A 13,041-nucleotide genomic window follows, 5' to 3' on the forward strand; every position below is an offset into this window, starting at 1 on the left:
TGGGGCTGGGGGGGACACATCGAGATGCCTGGGGCTGGGGGGTGGGGACGCATCAGGTGTCTGAGGCTGGGGAGGACAGGGCGTCTGGGGCTGGGGAGGGATGCATGGGGGGAATGCGTCGGGGTGTCTGGGGCTGGGGGGTGGGGATGTGTTGGGGTGTCTGGGGATGCATGGGGATGCATGGGGGTTGGGGATGCATCGGGGTGTCTGGGGCTAGAGATGCTTGGGGGGCTGGGGATGCATCGGGATGTCTGGGGCTGGGGATGCATGGGGGGGATGTGTCGGAGCAGCTGGGGCTGAGGGGTGGGGGCGCGACGGGGTGACTGGCGCTGAGGGGTGGGGGTGTGATGGGGTGTCTGGGGCTGTGGGGTGGGGACGCATGGGTAGGGGATGTGTCAGGGCAGCTGGGGCTGAGGGGTGAGCAACTGGGCGTCTGGGCTGGGGGTGGGGACGCATCAGGGTGTCTAGGACTGGGGGTGGGGACACATCAAGGCATCTGGGGCTACAGGGTGGGGACGTGTTGGGATGTCTGGGGCTGTGGGGTGGGGATGCATCAGGGTGTCTAAGACTGTGGGGTGGGGACACGTTGGGGTGTCTAGGGCTGCAGGATAGGAACACGTGGGGGGTGTCTGGTGCTGGAGGGTGGGGACACATCGGGGTGTCGGGGGCTTCAGTGATGAAGATGTTCCCTGTCTGGTGCCCATGTAGCCTCCCAGCTATGACGGGAGCCTCACAGGCACCACTGTCGGGGACTAGGAAAGGCACGGAGGCACCCCGAGGTATCTCGTGAATTTACGATTATTCCAAAATGTTTACTCTTTTTACTTCAGTACTTGGGCTTGAGCTCAGGGTACTCTACCACTGAGCCCCAGCCTCCTGCCCCCCATTTTCCATCTTGAGACAGGGTCTCATTACATCCCCAGACCTTTTTATTTTTTATTTGTGACCTTTCAAGCATATGTGGTAGCATATACTTATTATCTCAGGAACCCAGGATGCTGAGGCAGGAGTGTTGAGAGCCACAACCAAGTCAAGATGGCGCCTGGCATTTTGCCAGAAGGAATGATTGAGGGGTAGCACCAGCGAGCCATTAGGATGATGATGGTTAAGTTAAGCTGTGTATAATTATTGGGATGATGGCTGATTGCTGTAACTGGATGATGCTGGATTGGGGCAGGCTGTGTATTCAGTTGTGCATATGGACCTCTGCTGTCCGGCAATAGGGCGGCTCCTGCTACCTCGGGTGCCCACTACTTTTGAGTTCTCTCGGAGTTCCCGTGGAGTTCTCGAATAAAGTAGTTCCTGTTTGAACCTACAAGTGGCTCATGACCTCCCAGTTATTTTGTGCCCAGCCAGACTGCGGCACAGGAGGATCGCAAGTTTGAGGCCAGTCTCAGCAACTTAGTGAAACCCTGTCAGAGAACGATTATCTAGATGTTAGTAATCATTCTTTAACTTGTGCTCAACCAGTGGGTGACAAGCAACTTGTGAAGGTTGATACAGCGGGAGCCGCTTTATTGCGAGACAGTTGAGGTATTTATACATAACTGAATACACAGCTTGTTTCAATTTAGCATCATCCAGTTACAGCAATCAGTCATTAAGGAATCCTCATCATCTTAATAATTATACACAGCTTAACTTAATTAACATCATTAGATACAGCAGTCAGTCATTAAGGAATCTCCATCATCTTAATGGCTCGCTGGCATTACTTTTCAAACCACTCCTTATGGCAAAGTGCCAGGCGCCATCTTGACTTGGTTGTGGCTCTCAGCATACTTCCCCTTCTGCTTATGATTTTAGATCTTGTGATGTTTGTTTATGATTTTGAATCACAGCAACAGCCACTTATGATTAATATGGTTTGGACTATAAAGGTGTGCTCTAACCCTGGGAGCTGGTGGAAGGGTATAGACTTGGAGCCTGCCCCTTGGCCCACCAGCTGGTGGATCCAGACCACGGGCTGGTGAATAAAGTTTCCATCTCCTGCTTTAAGATCAACTCAGTTTGTAATCTCACCATCACCTAAGTATGATTATAAAAGGGGACTTATTAGGTTGATTTATGACCAGAGCTGGACAGTCCACATGGCCGTCTGCAGGATGGGAGAACCAGTAGCTGCGCAGTCCAAGAGGCTGAAGCTCCAGAACAAGAGGATTCACGGTGCTGCCCTAGCCTGAGAGGGAAGGCTTCTGGGGACCACTGTCAGAGTTCGCTTTGGAAGAGTGAAGAAGCCCAAGTTCCATATCCTCAGATGATCACAGAAGCAGTAAGAACCCATTCGGGCTGGGGCTCAGTGACAGAGCATTGCCTAGCATGTGTGAGGTGCTGGGTTCGATCCTCAACACCACATATAAATAAATAGAAAACAAAGGTACATCAACAACTAAAAACTATTAAAAACAAAAGAAAACATTCAAGAAGAACTGAGCTTGCATCTGCTGCTGCTTCCTTGTTCTTCCAATTTTTATTCCATCCAAGCTACCATCCTATAGGTCGATGCTGCCCAAGCTTAGGGAGGGTCTCCATTTCAGTTGGCTATTCCACATGCCAATCATTCCTAGACACAACCTAAAGACACATCCATAATCCTCTCAACTCCTGGCATCTCTTAATCCAATCAAATTGGCAATTCAAATTAACTGTTACAAGTCCACCCTTTTTCAATCTGATATCCAAGTATGATTCTTTATATCATACTTAATCTCCAAGTAAACACAATAGCCAGGTGATAATTCTGACTAACATAATTATCCTTCCTATAACTGAATACACTAGTTCTTTCTCCAGAATAGAAAAAACACAAACATTACTGATGTTAAGTCATTACAGTATTACATTACATGATGAATAACAGGAGAATAACAACATTTCCTCTTGATGTATGTGTAAGTACACCTGAACATATTGTTAATGGAACAGGGAAGAGTCATCAGTGGCAATTACAATCCTCATTTCTGTAACTGTCCATGTGGCCACAGCTGGTATTTATGACTACCTTCTACCACCCGCTGTGTATTCCCTCAATCTTCAGCAAGTATTTCAGCAGGTCTTGGCTCTTTCCCTGGAGGTGGGACCCACACCTTCATTCCTGAAGGGTCTGAGACTTTTGTCACCTTGCCTGGATTGGGTCCTTGTGGTTTCCCAAGTACTTAACAACAGTACCAGGAGACGCCCTAAGGGATCTCCAGCACTCCAGGAGTGTGCTTCTTTATCTCCATTGTGGAGTGACAGACAATGTCCCCTTGGGACTCTGGATCAGTCACCCCACTAGCACGGTGACTCCCTCCTTAACTTGCTGACTCAGTTCATGTATGTGCGGGGGAGGGGAGCTTAACTTCCAGTTTAATGAAATCACTGTTGCATCTCCAGGCAGAAGCATTCCTCCTTCTGGAACTAAGACTTCCAGGCTGCAGAGTATAATGTTGCAGGGACAGGAAGCACAAACTTTTCTAGTGGGTCCCTAGGGGTGATGGTGAGAGGTACCATTTCCATCTCCATCCATGAATTCATTCCTGGACCCATGAATTCTACCAATAAGAGAGACAGTACCATAGAGTGGATGCTGATTCAGAGTATAGACAGCCTTCTGAAGTTCTTTGTCCCTGCCCTGCACTGTATCGCCACCTAGCTGGCACTGTAACGGCATCTTCAAGAGTCCATTCCAATGTTCTACCAAACCAGCTGCTTCAGGATGGAGCAGAACATGGTAAGACAGTGAATCCCATGAGCCTGACCCCACTGCCGCACTTCTTTGGCCATGAAGTGAGTTCCTCGGTTTGAAGCAATGCTGTGTGGAATCCCATGGCAATGGATAAGGCATTCTGAAAGTCCATGGATGGTAGTTTGGGCTGAAGCACTACGTGCAGGGAAGGCAAATCCATAGCCAGAATAAGTGTTATTTTGGTAAGGATAAACCACTGCCCCTTCTGTGATGGAAGCAGTCCACTATATTCAACCTGCCTCTGGTTGCTGGCTGATTTCCCAGGGGAATCATGCCACTAGGGGGCTTAGCGTTGGTCTCTGCTGCTGGCAAACGGGCTGTGGCTGTAGCCAAATTAGCCTTGGTGAGTGGACGTCCATGCTGCTGAGCACATGCATAACCGCCATCCCTGCAACCATGACCACTGTTCATTGCAGGGGTGGCTGGGGAAAGAGGTGGACTGCTGTCCATCTACCTGATTATTAAAATCCTCCTTTGCTGACATCACATTTGGTGGACATTCACATGAGACCCAAATATCTTCACATCCTTTGCCCGTTCAGACAGGTCTACCCACATACTTCTTCCTCAAATGTCCTTGTCACCAATTCTCCAATTATGTTCTTTCCACTTCCCTGACCAGCTAGCCAACCCTTTGGCTGTGGCCCATGAGCTAGTGTTTAATCACACATCTGGCCATTTTCCTTCCAGGTAAAATGCCCAGCCAGATGCTACCACATATGCCTGAAGTTCTGCCCATTGTGAAGGTTTCTTTTCACCAGTGTCCTTCTGGGCTGTTCCAGAAAGGGGCAGCAGTGCCACAGCTGTCCACTACTGGGTGGTACCTGGGTATTATGCAGAACCATCCCTGAACCAAGCCCCAGTCTTCCCTTCCTCTGTCAATTGAGCATAAGGTTCATCCCACGAAGACACAGGTTCATTCTGAGGGACAGAAGGTACTGCAGCAGGAGCAGGAGCCATGGACAGTTGGCTACTTCTTCATGCAGCCTACTTGTGCCTTCAGGTCCCTCCTGTGCTCAATGGCGTAGGTACCACCTCCACTTGGTGATGGAGTACTGCTGCACATGTCCGACTTCATGGCTTGGTGGGTCTGATACCACCCAGCTCATAATGGGCAGCTCAGGTCACATAGTAACCTGGTGGCCCAAGGTCAGGCGTTCAGTTCCCACTAAGGCCCAGTAGAAGGCCAAGCGCTGTTTCTCAAAGGGAGAGTAGCTATCTGCAGATGATGGCAGGGCCTTGCTCCGAAACCCAATGGCCTCCTCGGTGATTCGCTAATGGGGGCCTGCCAAAGGCTTCAGACAGCGTCCCTATCTGCCACTGACACCTCAAGGACCATTGGGTCTGCTGGGTCACATGCCCGAGTGGCAGAGCAGCCTGCCCAGCAGCCTGGACCTGCTGCAGAGCCTTCTGTTCTGGACCCCACTCAAAGCAAGAAGCTTTGCCACTCACTCGCTTGATGGGCCTAAGTGACACACTCAAGTGAGGAATGTGCTGACTCCGAAGTTCAAACAGGCCCCCCAGGCCTGGTGCTTCTTTCTTTGTAGGAGGGGCCAGATGCCACAACTTCTCCTTCACCTGGAAGGAATATCTCAACAGCCCCATGTCACTGGACTGCTATAAACTTTACTCAAAGGCCTTGAATTTTAGTGGGATTAGTTTCTCACCCTCTGATACACAAATGCTTCACTAGAAAGTTCAAAGGGGTTGCTACCTCCCGCTCAGTTGGCCCAATCAACACAATGTCATTGGTATAATGGACAGTGTAATCCCTTGTGGAAGAGAAAGACGCTCAAGGTCTCTGCAAACTAAGCTGTGACATAGTGCTGGGAACAGAGACACGTCTGAGGAGGGACTGTGAAGGGCTGCTGGCCTGGCCAGCTGAAGGGGAATTGTCTCTGGTGGTCCTTATGCACCTCGATGCAGAAAAAGGTATGTGCCAAATCAGTAGCCGCATACCAGGTACCAGGAGATGCATTATCTGCTCAAGCAAAGAAACCACATCTGGTACAGCAGCTGCAGTTGGGGTCACCACCCGATTAAGTTTATGACAATCAACTGTCCTTCTCCAAGACCCATCTGTCTTCTGCACAGGCCAAAGATAAGAGTTAAGTGGGGTGTTGTGGGAATCACCACCCCTGCACCCTTCAAGTCCTTGGTGGTGGCACTAAGCTCTGCAATTCCTGGGATGGGATATTGCTTTTGATCCACTATTTCCCCAGAGGCTCCATTTAGCCTTGCCCAAGATAACAACCCTCACTCCACAGGTTAGAGAACCAGTGTGGGAGTTTGCTAAGGGCTAAGCACGTCTTTCCCTATTATACATTATTGGACTGGGGAAATAACCACCGGATGAGTTTGGGGGTCCCCTGGACCCACTGGCCAAAACTCCATTGATCACCTGACCTCCATAAGCCTCCACTTTTACTGGAGGGCCACAAGAACGTTTCGGATCTCCAGGAATCAATGTCAATTCAGAGCCTGCATCTAGTAGTCCCCGAAAGGTCTGATCACTGCCTTTTCCCCAGTGCACAGTCTTCCTGGTAAAAGGCCTTAGGTCCCTTTAGGGAAGGATGGGAGACACATTAACAGGAAAGATTTATGGTACTGTACCAAGGTGCTTCCTCAAGAGGACCTGGCCTTCCCTTCATTCAAGGGGTTCCGGATCAGTAGATTGACTCAAATCCGGGAAGTGGTTGAGAGGTCGTGATTCTCTGCTCTTATGATCTGGGGCAGACTGTTGGACGTTTGCCCTGGAGTTTTTCTGCTTATATAAGTCAAGTAAGAATGTGGTGGGTTTTCATCTATTTGGCTCTTGATTAAGTAGTCAATGCCAGAGATCTACAGAAGTCAGGGTATTGTGTCCATTTCTTCCCTTTGTTGTCCATTATGGTAACTATGACCATGCTGTCTTTGTCAAGTGAGGGCTGCTGCTTGGCCTCTTCCTCCCCGAGATCAATCATGCCCATCGCATTGAAGTCTTCCAATTGACTGACGGCAGCTCCCACAGTAAGGCCTGGCACGCAAAGAGCAATGACAGAGCCCTTCAGGGATGCTGGGGCTCCCCTCCCGAATTTGTTTCTTACAGTTCTGGTGAAGCGCAGACACCCCAAGAATGGAGGAGAAGGTTGCACGGGACAAACCCACTCGAGCATTCTGATCTCTCTGAGACTCTGAATTCCCTCATCAACAGTAAACCAAAGAATGTCATGGATTTCCGGCTCATTTACAGTGGGCCATCTTTGGACCCATAATTCAGCCAACCAGCCAAACTATTAGTACCCTTTTTAGCACTGCGGGCTAGTACATTAAACCTAGAATCTCTGCTTAATGGGCCAATAGCAATAAACTCAGTTTGATCCAAGTTGATGATCCTTCCGCTATTATCCCACACCCTTAAAATCCATTCCCACACATGTTCACCCGACCTCTGCTTGTATGAATTAGAAAACTCAAGAAGTTCCTTGGAGTGGAGCGGAGCTCCTGCTGGTCACACTCAGTACCTCACCTCTAGGGGCTGATTAGACTGGGCTCTAGTTATAGGCCTCAGGCAAAAGGGGTGGTGAGGCTGGGTCCTGAGAAGCAGCAGCATTCTCCTGCTGAGCAACTGGATCAAGGAAGGTTTTTACTGTTTCCACAAGCAAAGCAGGATTAGTTCCCTCCAGGGAAGGTGGAGAAGCCAGTGCCACAGAGGGTGGGGTAGGAGTGACTGTCCTGGCTAAGGGTGGAGACTCAACAACTTCTGGCCAAATAAACTCATCAGAATACGGAGTTCAATGACCCACGCCTTAGGCTCCTCCCACAAGTCACCATCCCAATTTGCAGGATCCCTTCTTTCCAAAGCAGCGCCCTCACTTTGACCAAAGACACCTCCTGAGGCTGAGAGTTAAAGTTCTGTTTTAATTCACCAATTGCAGGATTAGAGTCTGTGTCTGGTTTTCAGCAACCTTAGCCCTATGACAACAAGAGGGGAGAGTCTCCTTCAGAACACACTGAGCAGCTTTCAGATCAGTCATGCGCGACTTCAGCTGAGAAACTGACTTGTTGAGCTCATGGTTCTCCTTTGTGACTTTGTCCAGGGAAGCCAGGAGCGCCAACCAATGTCATCATATCTCTTAGTTTTCCAGAACTGTTCAAAGGTATGACGTATAGTCACTAAATGCCTCACTTTTTACAAGTGGCAAATTGGGAGCATCCAATGCATTTACTTTATAAATCTCTTTCAACAGGGGCTGGGGATGTGGCTCAAGCGGTAGCGCGCTCGCCTGGCACGCGTGCGGCCCGGGTTCGATCCTCAGCACCACATACAAACAAAGATGTTGTGTCCGCCGAGAACTAAGAAATAAATATTAAAACAAATGCTCGCTCTCTCTCTCTCTCTCTCTCTCTCTCTCTCTTTAAAAAAAAAAAAAAAATCTCTTTCAACAGTTCACACCACGGATTATCAGCGCTCTCCATGGTACCAGGAGGAAAGACTTTAGTAACTTTAGGTCTGAACAATTTAAACCACCAACTCCAGAACCCACAGAACCAACTAAGGAAAACCATCCTTACAATTCTGCTTCTCCAGAGCCAGTCCTGTACCAAGGTCTGTATTAGTCAGGTCTCTCCAGGGGAACAGAATCAGCAGGAAGTATGGTTATAAAAGGGGACTTATTAGGTTGGCTTATGGGACCAGAAGCTGGATTGTCCACATGGCCATCTGCAGCTAGAGAGATGGAGAAACCAGTAGCTGCGCAGTCCAAGAGGCTGAAGCCCCAAGAGGGGCTTCTCTGCCCTGGCCTGAGACCCAAGCCTTCTGGAGAATCACTGGCAGAGTCCACTTTGGACAAGTGAAGAAGTGAGAGTCTGATACCCTCAGATGATCGCAGCAGCAATGAAGAGCCCCTTCAGGAAGAATGAAGCTTGCATCTGCTGCTGCTCCCTTCTCCCAACTTTTGTTCCATCCAAGCCATCATCCTATTGGTCAGTACTGCCCACACTCAGGAAGAGTCTCCATTTCAGTTGGCTATTCCACATGCCAATCATTCCTAGACACACCCTCAATGACACACCCAGAAGCCACTTAATCCCTGGCATCTCTTGATCCAATCAAGTTGACAATTCAAATTAACCATCAGACCCAATAAAGAGTAAATACACTCAAAGTATGTCTCATAACTCTTTATTTTCCCCATTAGGGTTTTGCCATTTTCTTTTGTGGAAAAACCTTTTAATCTGAAACTAAACGAACACTCAAGTATTTCTTTTTATTTCTCCTCACTAAAAACAATCTCAACTCCAAGTCTAACTAAGAAGCAAGAGCTACCAATTCTAGACTGTCATTCTGTTTGAGTAGTTTTGAAATACAGCGCCCAAGACCTAATAGGACCCCTCTGCTGAAGAATCTACCAAATTCTCCCATGAGCACTGAGAACACCCAAGGCATGGCATCGGACAGCGTGACCTGTGGTTAGCTGGTGCAGTGCAGCCAAGCGCGGGGACCTGTTACCCACAGCCAGCGCACATAGAGCCGAGCTTCTGAGCCGAGGACTATGATCAGGACGCTGGTTCACAGCGGGCACAGGGGTACGAGGAGCGGGGAGCACACCTCACCTTTTCCTCTCAATGCTACTACTGAATCCCGCTCGTTCCTATCTTCATTCCTAGAAGATTAAAACGTTTTCATTTGGGGGGAGAATCCTTAAGCTATCACCGATGCCATGCTATCAGGAGATACAAAAATCACCCAAACAAAATGCCTTTCAGAACCCTGGAGCACCTCCAGAATGTCAGGGACAGCATCTCAGGAGTGGAGAAGCAGGAACCGAGTTCCTGGATTTCAGAGGGAGCTTCATTAAGAAAGGACCATGTGTCTGCTGAGCTGGAAAACACACATCTAAAGAGAAAAAAGCGCTGGACACCAGGAAGTCCAGCCTGCTGGGCAGCAGAGATGGCCCACCCTCTTCTGCAAAGCCTCCTGGGCTTCCAAAGCGCTGGCCAACAGAGAACGATGGGCCCTCCCTGCAGAGGGCTTGCACAGCCGCCCAACATGGACTGCATCACGGGGCCAGCTGGGGCAGGAGCTGTCACACACATGTCCGCACTCCAAAGCCACCCCTTGGCCAAGGCCATGTGTGCACACAGCCCCATCCATCTTCCTGTCAATTCAATTTACAGCAGGAGTCAACTCAGTTAATTTTCATAACAGGAAAGTGCCTGGGCTGGACTAACAGGAACGTGGCTGCCCCAGGTTTACTGTCTTCCTAACACTCCTGGGAGACACTCGTCTCCCCTTCATGATAGGATATGTCTCTGCCCCCCATGCCTGTTCCTGCAGTGGGGTCTTTGTTGTGTACACTGCTGTGGTCCCCTGCCGACAGGCAGGGACTGGGTGTCCACACTTACTGAGTAAATCCTCAGTTTCAGGCTGCGGGGGCTGCCCCTGGGCTTCTGCTGGCAGGGACAGTGGGCTGGTCCTCCTGCTCTCCTCCCCCTCTCTAAGTGCTGGGCCCCGGCACATCACTCTGACCCTCTCCACGGGCCACCAGGGCGACAGCCCCCATGTCACGGCTGCACCAGCCACTTTTGTGCAGGGAAGTCTTGTCTACTCCACCCACAGACACACCGGGGTCTTCAGGAGCCTGCAGATCTGATGAGGAAACGGCCGCTCGCGGTCCTGGTGAGCACACGGCATGCGTCTCTGTGGACCACCAACCTTTCACAAGTTAACGATGAACACTGACGAGCAGGACAAGCAGGAACGACAGGACTGGATGGCCCTTGCACAGGAGTGGCAGGCAGAGCCTCTGCTGGGAGGGACTCCCCTGCACACAGCCCCACCAAGTCCCAGAACACCTGCCCCCTGCACTGTGGGGGCACTCGGCCTGGCGACAGACACCTGGGAGAGCAACAGGACTGAGCACTCAGCCGGTGCTGTCCACTCCACGTCCACCTCACACCCTGCCTGTGCACCCGCATCTGGGGAAGATCAGGGAGGTGTGACTGAGTAACAGGCAGGCCAGGACACGCTGAGAGAGAGCAAAGCAGTGCTGGGTTGGGACAGGGCGTCTGGGAAGGTGAGCGGGGACAGCTCCCAGTGAGAGAAGGCTTCTGGCTGCAGCTCTGGCAGGGTTGGGGGTGGGACCACACAGGCAAGAGGGTAGGAGGGAGGCAGAGGAGGACATGCAGGAGTCTCCAACATCTGCAGCCTCCAGGTCAACAAGGCAGGGACAGCAGGAAACCCAGGCTGCCTTGACTGGCTAAGAGCTGAGGTGTCAGCCAGGGGCTGTTCTGGCTGCACACCAGACACCTGACCACGAAGGTCCTGGGCCACGCCACAGACCAGGCGGCTCCACCATGTCTGAGTGTCCCCAAACCCTGCCTTCTTGGGCTCCTCCAGCATCAACCTGAGGCTGACCTCTCTGCTCCCCCTTCCAGATAGGAATAAAGGAAGATGGGAAGAGAGGGCACCTGCCTGGAGACCCTAACTGCATCCACCTAGGTTTCTCTGGTCATCGGTACCACGGCTGCCCAGCTGCAGAGCCGGCCCAGAGGGCAGGAGGGAGGGGGCTCACAGCAAGTCTGCTCAGCCAGAGGAAGGCCACGTGGAAGGGTGGGCCATGGCTACCCAGAGAGCTAAGGTCCCAAGAGCAGAAGGGAAGCGCCCATGAGCCCTGCCCTGGGAAAGCCACCCCGAAGGGGCTGAGGAGGGAGACCAAGAAGACCTGCGACTGTGAGGACACTCTGAAGTTCCCCCATCACACGGCCACTCAGTGCCCCGCTGACTCACACAGGGGCTGGTCTAAGTTCCACGAGGCTCTGTGCCGTGCTCTGTGCTCTGTAAGGACGCAGAGACAAGGTGATGGACTGGTCCCTACTCTCAGGAGACCTACGGCCAAGAGAGGACATGGAGGGAGGGCGTGAGAGAAGCTGTGCCCAGGGTGTGGCTGCCGCCAGCAGATGCCCCCCTGAGGGCACCAGCATGAAAGCAGTCTGGGACCCAGGTCCACTCCTGCCCCAGAGGACAGGCTGCTTGGTGGGACAGGGACAGTGATACTGCCATTTGCCACAACAAGGGCAGACGTAGAGAACAGGGCACCACATGAAGTAAGCCGGACAGACAGACAGACAAAGGCTGCATGAGCTTGCCTTTATGTGGAATTTAAAGAGCTCAAGACACAAAGTGGAACAGGGCTTAGCGTGGGCGGGAGGAAGTGGGGAGATGCAGGTAGGAGGCTGAGGGTGAGAAGCCCAGAGATCTCAGGGTTGATGCTGCTGCCTAGGCAGGACCTTCTGAGAAGTTAGGTCGCAGCTGCTATTGTCCCCAAAAGCAACCACATGAGACAACGGAGGCACCTACCTGCTTCACCACAGAACCATTCTGCACCTACGCACGTCCCACAGCATCACATGTGAGCCACACACATGCACCTGAACAGCAGCAGTATACCTGCCCACTGGGGCCTGGCCCTAAGCCTGCCAGCCCCTCACACGCACTTCTGAGGAGTCCAGGGCAAGCCTGCCCTGAACAGGCAGGTTTCCATCCTCCACTGCGCTGGCAACGTGCCAACTGGTGTCATCAGAACTCTCCTATGACTGTTCACTGAGAATCCTAACACATAGCAACGGGGCTTACTCCCAGGACCCCAGAGGCCCTCCTGCAGGGCTTCTGCACCACGGGGCTCCCGACACTCAGGCCGGGCATTTCTGTGAGGTGGGGGCTGTCCACCCCTGGCCTCCACCCATAAGATGCCAGCAGCACCCCTGGTTCCCCACCTACCCTTTAGTGGTATCAACCAAAAACATCTCCAGACACCACAAATGTTTCCTGGGGACAAGATCACCCAGCCCTGACCACTGAGATCATCATCATGTACATTAAAATTTCAACATTGTCCTACTTTAAAGTCAATGGGTGACTGTGCACAGCAAGACTGAGATGGAGGGTTGAGATCAGGGTTTTGAGTCTCAGTATCTAACCTTCCCAAGGTCTGTTTGCCTTACACCATCTAGAGAATCCTGATTCATCACACGTGTGGTCTTGTCCTCACCTGCTGGGGGCATGCAAGCCAACTGCACAGCCAGGCCCAAGTCCATGTCCTGAGCCAGGTGGGGCCCCAGCAGCAGGCCTGTGGTGGACGGAGACCCAGGCTCACTCCTGGGCGCCCAGGACCCCAGCAGAGTGCCTCTGGCAGCCTCAGCCCACCACCAAGGTAGGCCCAGGCCACTATTCCAACCCTTCCCCTTTTCCACTGGGTGGCAGCATCTCACTGGACTCTCAGGAGTGTGAAATCACACAGGAGATCAAAACCACAGAGGAGGTGCCGAGACCT

General features: G+C 51.7%; 1 protein-coding gene across 2 annotated transcripts in view; it reads right to left on the reverse strand.

The window, feature by feature from the left end:
• The window catches only part of ST3GAL5 (ST3 beta-galactoside alpha-2,3-sialyltransferase 5), a 37,957-nt gene that overhangs the window by 14,378 nt on the left and 10,538 nt on the right, over positions 1 to 13,041 (reverse strand). The window lies entirely within an intron of this gene.

Source organism: Spermophilus citellus (genome assembly GCF_964194105.1).
Source record: "Spermophilus citellus genome assembly, chromosome: 13".
Classification (NCBI taxonomy): Eukaryota; Metazoa; Chordata; class Mammalia; order Rodentia; family Sciuridae; genus Spermophilus; species Spermophilus citellus.